At 43.6% G+C, this 8,448-nt stretch overlaps 1 protein-coding gene across 1 annotated transcript in view; it reads left to right on the top strand.

Annotated features, from left to right (window-relative positions):
- The first annotated feature begins 5,538 nt into the window (after positions 1-5,538).
- Positions 5,539-8,448, top strand: part of LOC119452890 (uncharacterized) — a 62,417-nt gene continuing 59,507 nt past the window's right edge. Inside the window, exon 1 of the mRNA XM_037714841.2 lies at positions 5,539-5,754. The gene's annotated coding sequence lies outside the window, so the exon portion shown is untranslated. The remainder of the gene's footprint in view (positions 5,755-8,448) is intronic.

Raw genomic sequence — 8,448 nt, 5'->3', positions numbered from 1 at the left:
CTTCGCATTTCTAATGTATATTTTGCAGAACTCCTACTTTTTATTTGTACTCACTGTTGCTACTGTAATCTCAATTTAATTACAATACACGACCGGTTACAGCTGCTCCTGCGCAATCTATTGCAACGAGGGACAGCGTCATTGAGTTTTTTTTTCCTGGCCGTTGCATATGGACAAAAATGTAAAGAATGTTCTTGAATGACAAAGATTCATCAAAATATTTGTCCTCAACTCATTCATTTCATGGCCTTTACGTTTTCATAGCAGCTGCATGCACTACTTTGCCGGTTTCGAGCTGATATAGTTCTAAAGTACGGGTAATATTTTCGTTACTTAGTAAATAGACAAAAAAAAATTGATATCAGATATTACTGCCACAATTTTTGGGACATACGAATATATTCTTTTATGAAAAAATACATATTTGACTTGACAGTGCATAGCGTTCAATAATTTGTTTGCAGCGTCATTAGATGCTGCAAACAAATTATGCCATTGTGTATTAACACAGTGACATTGGTAATGCAGTTATTATTCATGTATTTGATCCCTCGACAAATTCTATAAGGAGGAGGACGCGCTGCAACCTGAGCCCCCCCCCCCCCCCCCCCCCCCCCCCCGAACAACATTTCTGGCTACGCCACTGGTTCTTGTGTACGTGCTTGAGAGCGCAGAAAATAAGCTTCCGCCAAAACTGGCTTCTCTGCAATAAGAGGCACTGTGGGGAGAAGCAAGCTTTATGTGTTCTCTTCGTTGCACAGGTGATATTGTGAACCTCACCGCGACAACGGTGTCATGATGCAATCATCGGGGAAAAAAAGTACGCATCAGCCGCAGTCGAACTTGAATGAGAGCACGTGGCTCTGAGACTGGACCTCATTTTCTGTAATTCTTTCTTTCCACGACTATGCGCTATTCTTAGCGTCCCGTTAAGTATTGAAGTAATGACGCGCCAAACCGCGCTGGGCTGCCATGATTAGAAAAAAAAAGGCCGGGCTGTATGTAGAAGGCTTCTGTTGTACATGTGTCACGTCACTAAACTCCGAAAAGTTTTTTTTTCTTGCTTGCCTTTTTTTTTTTTTTTTTTGCGTTGCGACGGCTATGACGATCGCGAGAGAACGTCCGAGTAGTGCGTTGCAATTAATGACATTACATTTCTGCAACAAACGTTATGTACTATATGCATACCTGCCAAACTTCGAGCTTCGAAGTTCATGATATCCCAATAACACAGAAAAGAGAGGGGGGGGGGGGGGGGGGGTAAGCTCGCAATTTTTAGAAGCTTGCCCTAAGCTCACGCCTTCCCAGGGATACATACGCAGTTTATTAAAGCTAAGTTAAATTTCGACGAAGCACACAAGCAACAAAAAACTTGGTACAGTAAATGCTTAAAATAGTGAAAAGACAGAGCATTACTTTTACAGTGATGGAAGTGCTGCTCCAAAAGAGAAATGATGCTACATGCTGCTCCAAACAGCCATTTTTGTTAGTAACTGCTCCGAACCTGCTCCGAAACGGCGCTCGGAAATTCGATCTCATACTGATTACTAAGTGCTGCTGTGGCAGCTGTAATATGTGACTGATTACTTTTGCATTGTGATGCTCAGCTTTATCGGCTTTGATCTCATTTCTGCCACAATTTAGAACTGGCATTTTACATATATAGCTCATTTAACTGTATTTTTTAATTTGACATGCAGACTATTTTGGTGAAATGTGAAAGTGACTGAGATTACTTCAAACTTGTACCGATTATCGACTGCTGCTTTGGCAACGGTTACATGTGATTGTGGTTACTTTTATAATGTGGTGCTCAGCTTTACCGTTTTGATGTTATTTCTGCCACAAGTACTGTTATTTTAAATATATAGCTCATTTTACTGCGCATTCGATAACCATACATCTTCTTAATTGTTTGTTTCTTGCAATTTGTGTTAATTATTGTATGTGCAATATGTTTCATAATAAATAATATTTATGAGATGCTTTGATGATGCTTTTAACTCCAGGAGTCGTATGACATATTTTGCCATCTGCTCTGAAAACACCAATAGCTGCTCCAAAAAGTAAAATGCCGCTTCCATCACTGTTTTTAGACCGCAGTGACTTCATCCGCGACTGGTTCATCAGAAACTTGTGTTGTCCGAAGCAAGTACCCCTCGCATATTTTGTAAGCCTTGATGCAACATTCGTTACATCGCAAAACGAACCCAAATTCGTAAAATTTACGAAAGATTCGACAGAGTATGCAGGTATGTGTATGGTGACACCAGCGAGCGGCTGGCTGAGGGTATAAGTGCACAACTCAACTTCAAGGTGTTGAAGTTGAGTTGTGCAGACGAATGTTTTGATGTTTTATCTAATGTACACTCCCACTCCTGCGATAGCCCAATTGGGCTGTAGTATGTATAAATAAATAATAAATAAATAAATAAATAAATAAATAAATAAATAAATAAATAATAAATAATAAATAAATAAATAAATAATAAATAAATAAATAAGTGCTGCCACCTGGAGGATGTTCGCGAACGGTCACGTTCCCGCCACGTGACTGTCATTTATGAGTCAAATTGATACCTCAATGTTGAGCGCTGAACGTACTTCTAATAGAATTTGGACATTACCTAATCTAGCTTCATGACATACACATATAGTTCTTTAACATTTATTCCTGACTGCGCTGTTCTGCTGGTTCGTAACTTGCCCAAGAGATTTTTTTTTTGTCATAAGCAGTACGGTAATCTTTGTACATGGCCTCCAATATCGCCAACTCATGAGGCAAACTCCTTGTCAAGCCGCTCAACCTAGCGGGTTTTATGCTGATGCTCTTTCAATGTAACAACGTTTACATAAGCCAGTTGAGTTGACTCGGTCTATCCCCATAACCCAGGTCCTCTGCTTCCGATTGCCGGTACAGCGCTGCATATATGATAAAGACCTGTATATCGATCGATAAAGACCTGTGCTTAAAATCACCTCAGTATGTTTCGGTAAGAAAATAACATGCCCAAAAGATAGGGCCGTACCAATGCTGCATTAACGTTTTAAATATTTTTTTCTTAATACAACCGAAGACTTGAACAAGCTGCCAAGTGATCTTGCTCATTGACAGGATTTTCGAAATGTTTTCGAAAAGCCTTCTAATGAACTATTTGTGATGTGCCGATAGTACACAAATCGCAGCTTGTAGTATACGCAAATCTTTATGCAACATTTTCTTTTTCCTTTTACGAGTGCTTGTTTATTATTATTTTTTACGGAGTTGGAATGGCAAAATCGTTCGCGTACCGTGCATTGGTTGCACGTTAAGAAATCCCATATGGCCAAAATTATTGTGCAGCCGCCCCCACTACAGCATGCCTCATAATCAGATCGTGGTTTCGTCACGTAACACCCTAGAATTTAATTAAATAACTTTTTTATTTATGACTTAAATGTTTATTTGATGTTTATTTATTTTACCAATATGCCAAATTCAGGTTGTAACTAAAATCCCTCTGCAATAATGCCTTATGGACGATGTAGGTATGTGAAATAATTAAGTAAACGCTCACGACAACACCTCTCCAACCGAATGTAACAAAGGACAGCAGAGGTATAATGCCTCAGAGATGGAACAGGTTGACACAATAGAGTAGCTGTCTGGGTCATCATCATCATCAGCCTATATTTATGCCCACTGCAGGACGAAGGCCTCTCCCTGCCATCTCCAATTACCCCTGTCTTGCGCTAGCTGATTGCAACTTGCGCCTGCGAATTTCCTAACTTCATCACTCCACCTAGTTTTCTGCCGTCCTCGACTGCGCTTCCCTTCTCTTGGTATCCATTCTGTAACCCTAATGGTCCACCGGTTATCCATCCTACGTATTACATGGCCTGCCCAGCTCCATTTATTCCGCTTAATGTCAACTAGAATATCGTCTATCCCCGCTTGCTCTCTGATCCACACCGCTCTCTTCCTGTCTCTTAACGTTACTCCTAAGATTTTTCGTTCCATCGCTCTTTGTGCGGTCCTTAACTTGTTCTCGAGCTTCTTTGTTAACCTGTCTGGGTCAGTTGGTACATACTGAATAGTCCGTCTTTTGACTGGTTTTTACTATTCAGGTTGACACAATCCTTACTTGCGCTTCATGCGCTTGGTGTTCAAAACTTATTTTGATCGCCATTTATTATCAGTCCTCTCCTGTGCGTGTGCACAAGGTTATGATCATTTGTGTAGTTTTATAGACGCACATAATGTTTTTTTTAAATCTCCCTCTCTTTCTATGTGTGTGCATTTTCTTTATCGTTCTGTCTCCCCTTACCCCTTCCCCAGTGCAGGGTAGCAAACTGGATGTATTTCTTCCGGTTAACCTCCCTGCCTTTCGCATCTCATTTATCTCTCTCTCTCTCCCTCATACTTTTGGGCAATTCAAACCCTACTAATTCCGGAATCGTGTCCGTGAAACGTTAGTTGAACAAGTAACGTTGGCTACGGGATCTTATTTTTGATCGAATAGTCGCGCTGCTGCTTCCGATATTCGTCTGTTCCACATACTCACAACGGTCACGATACGCTCCTGTAGCACCTGAGTGAAAACCGCTTAACTCGCAGCAGAATTCATTAGCCCATTGGTCGGGTCCTCCAGGACAGTTGCAGTTTCTAAAGATGCTGTTCGCGAAAAATCACCTGCTAAAGCGGGTTTCGGTTGTTGATTAGTAACCAAGTGCATGCTGAACAAAATTCTCGACGCGAAGTAGGCAACGAATGTGTAATCTGTGCAATGATTTCTTTTTTTTCACCATTGTATTAGTTACTATCAGCCAATCGCTTATACACATTTTCCTATATAATTTGGAAAATTTAGGCCGTTACTTGCTGTTCGTTTTTATTTTTTTATTTTTTTGGCGGAGTAGGAATTCATCAGGCTGCTTCCAGGCTGTTTTTTTATTTTTTTCCTACCTCGTCCATATGTATATGTGTAAACTCAATACACAATACAAATGGTACTGTGCTGTGCAGTGATTGTATGCGGTGACAGTGACCAACTGTGATTGTGTATCTGTGCTCCCTTTCTCTATCTCTACTTTCCTGTCACATTACCTCCCCCTCCCCTCTCCCCCCAGTGTAGGGTAGCAAACCGGATCTTCTCCTCTGGTTAACCTCCGTGCATTTCCCCTTTATTCTGTCTCTCTCATCACACAACAACAAACAACAGTACGAGCACTTCGATGTAGCGAGGATATCGTTAGTTCGCAATTCGCTATAATAGGGACCTTATATAGTTCGACCTCCAGAGTACACGGTTGGTATACGGCGGAAACCGAGCGAGAACTCGTGTGTGCGCGCAAGGCAGCCGCATCCTTGGCTCTTCGGGACCTCGCGTCGGCGGCTTCGACCACGGTTTCGCAGACCCCATGGCCAGCACGTGGAGGCCGGGGCAGTGACGGTCTAAATTTTCTCGTCACTCCGGAAGGTGGCGCCAGTCGTCATTGTCGCTCGCCCCTCGCCTTTCGCTTTGGATCCTTTTTAACTTCTTTTCAGCCGAAGCCGAGAAACAGCTGCCAACAGCGCGGTGGGCTCTTGCAAAAATGAGCAGCCCGGGGTCCTCGGAGTAGGATTGAAACGGCGCACCCGGAAAGTCGCGGTTGGGACCGGAGTCGTGGTCCGGCGGTGTTGTGTTTTTTGTGGGTGGCCCGGACTGGGGCGGCGAGTGCAAGCAGTACAGTGGGTTCTCTGAAGAGACGTCATCCGGATTACGACTCCTGCAGGTACGATATTCTGCACGTTGTCGTCGTTGTTGTTGTTGCTACGGCTTGAAAAAAGAAACTCGCGCAATGTTAGTGCACCACGTGCTTCGAAAAGTTTCGTCGGTCTTTATTGCGCGACAACTTGCACGAGAAATCATTACGAGCAAGGGATTAATAAATATCGAAACTGCACTAATTAAGCTTTAAGTGATTACCGTTGAAAGGCTGCAATTTACAAGTTGTATAGCCACTGAGTTCGCAAGGCGCTCGCTCTGGGACTCACTGACGGCGTATGCATACATGTATATATAACTCGGTTGCGCTAAAGGTGGTCCCGCTTGTAGCGGATGTATCCGCGCTGAACCACACTGGTAACTTGATCGCCGAATAAGTTAGCCCCGGATATTACCTGCACTTCGAGTGCAACAGGTCGATTATTCGTTGGCATAAGATGGAACACATGTGGATTGGATGCTCCACGTGCGTCTGGCGTTGAATGAAGCTCTTTAACGCTGGCGTGATCGCAGTGAAGCAGCATTGATCGACCACTTTCGGGTCCTGTCAGCGAATAGTAACGGCGATGTGTTCGACCTAGCTATGCTGCTTGAGAAGAGAGAGAGAGAGAACACTCTTGTGAAAGAATTCACTTTTGTTTCTTTTTTTTTTATTATTGCACGTACTGCTGCGAAATGCTCATACCTGCCTACGGCTATTTCACCTTGACATCCCCTTCTGTATATATTTATTGCCCCGTAAACCTAGAGCTCATTTATAGAAAACGAATTCCAAAGGACGACCAACATTTTGAATGTCGCCATTATTAGGCGCTGTCATAGCTAAATCTCGCAATAAGTCCTGAATTTCACTTTTCTTTATTTTATTGTAGGATGATGCTGAACTATATATACACGGCTCGAGCTACTGTGAGGCCCGAATTCGCAAGTTGTTTTTCTATCGTAAGAACCTTTTTCCATTGGCCAGCTCCCTTCGCTATTAATACGCTCGTTGTTAGGATTGGCTAGCGCCTGTCTCTCTACAAAGCGCTATATAGAGTACGAACTACTTTGCGACAGCTGGCCGTTGGTTCTTGGTATGCGGGCTCAAGGACTCGTGCCAGAAAACATGCTTCTAGTTAGAGCGGACGCGTTTTGAGAGAAAGAAACAAAAGAACATGTCGGCTTGTGTCACGTGACCGAATTGCGATCGCTCTTTTCTCGGCTCAGCAGCAAAACACGAGCATAATCAGGAAAGAAAAGTGGCCATGGGCGCCCAGTTGGCGACACCGTACACTTGCAGCTCGGAGGAATGACTGTGCAGTTGATGCGTGACCTTGGGAGGCATATGCAAGCGCGCGTTCCAGCGCAGTTAGTGGCGCAGCCGATTTTAAAGCGGTTTTGCTTCCGTCTCAACAATTCCGTGCAGTGAAGCGAAAGGTGAGGCTCGCGGAAGCCAATCAGAAACACGAAGAGGCTGCATGTTTCAAAAGAAGGGAGGTTCCTCGCCCATTGCGCGCTACTAATCTTTCCGTGGCGTTTCCATTGAGTCGGCGTTGTAGGAGCACTTAGGGTTCTCCATTCTGTTTGGTTGACGCGACCTGTATCTTTCGATGCAACGCACAGAGTTGGCTATAGACGGTGCATAGTTGTTTGGGAAAGAGTTGGGTGTTCACTCTGCGATTTGCAATGACCCAACCCTGGAGTGGGAACGACCATAGGGTTTTTTTTTCCTACAAAATTTTCAACAGCGAACTTTGGCGTCAGTGTCTACGGAGACGCTAGCATACCGGTCTCAGTCATTGCTGACGAGGAAAAATTAGCACAGAAAAGCAAGATAACTCACACAGGAAGAAAATACAGTTTCTTCCCCTGTGAGCCGACACCGTATCTGCGCGTCATCTCCTCGATAAAAAATAATAATAATTACCGCCATCATCAGTTGCAGTTCATCTCCCCGGTATCTACAGTTACCCTTGTCATCTGCCAGCCGGCTCCAGCCTATAACCGCAAATGCTTTAGCCACCTCACTTTACCGGGCGTGCCAGCTAACTTTGGCCAAGTTTTAAATGTATGCCGAATCACTTTTAGAGGGCGCGGCAATGCATGTTCTTGGCTATTGTGCGGAGCAAGTCACACAACTTTTTTGCATTCTACGTAATCACATAATTAGTGAAGGATAATTGACCAACTTTGCAATCGTTAACTTTAGAGCAATACCAACAACGAAAAGGTTGTAGCGCGTTCTAGAGAATATCAAATTCAGCAGCGTCTATCTTGCTACTTGCTAGATAATTTTTTTTCTACGCCTAAGGAAAGCCAGCAAAATATGAAAGAAAAAAAATTGCATGCGAGATGCTCGTTAGCGCTGCGATTACAGTGCGTCAAACGTGCTGCGTATGAACGAACAGCGCATTAATTAGACCGGTATGCTGCCTTGTCTGCTTATCGCTATGTTGAGCCGTCCCTAAGGAACCCCACCACTGGCATAAATCACGCACCCAACACTTGCGTCACCTGCGTTGTCACATTTTAGGCAGCTGCACTTGCGATAAGTTACCTTTTAAAGCATGGAATTTCATACAATTACAAAGTAGGAGCAGGTGCAAGTTGGAATCAGTTAGCGCAAGACAGGGGTAATTGGAGATCGTAGCGAGAGGCCTTCGTCCTGCAGTGGACATAAATATAGGCTGATGATGATGACTATAGTAGGATAGAACTT

The sequence above is a fragment of the Dermacentor silvarum genome, chromosome 5 (genome assembly GCF_013339745.2).
Source record: "Dermacentor silvarum isolate Dsil-2018 chromosome 5, BIME_Dsil_1.4, whole genome shotgun sequence".
In the NCBI taxonomy this organism is placed as follows: domain Eukaryota; kingdom Metazoa; phylum Arthropoda; class Arachnida; order Ixodida; family Ixodidae; genus Dermacentor; species Dermacentor silvarum.
The sequence above is the reverse complement of the archived record's forward strand: the minus strand, read 5'-3'. Positions and strand labels throughout refer to the sequence as shown.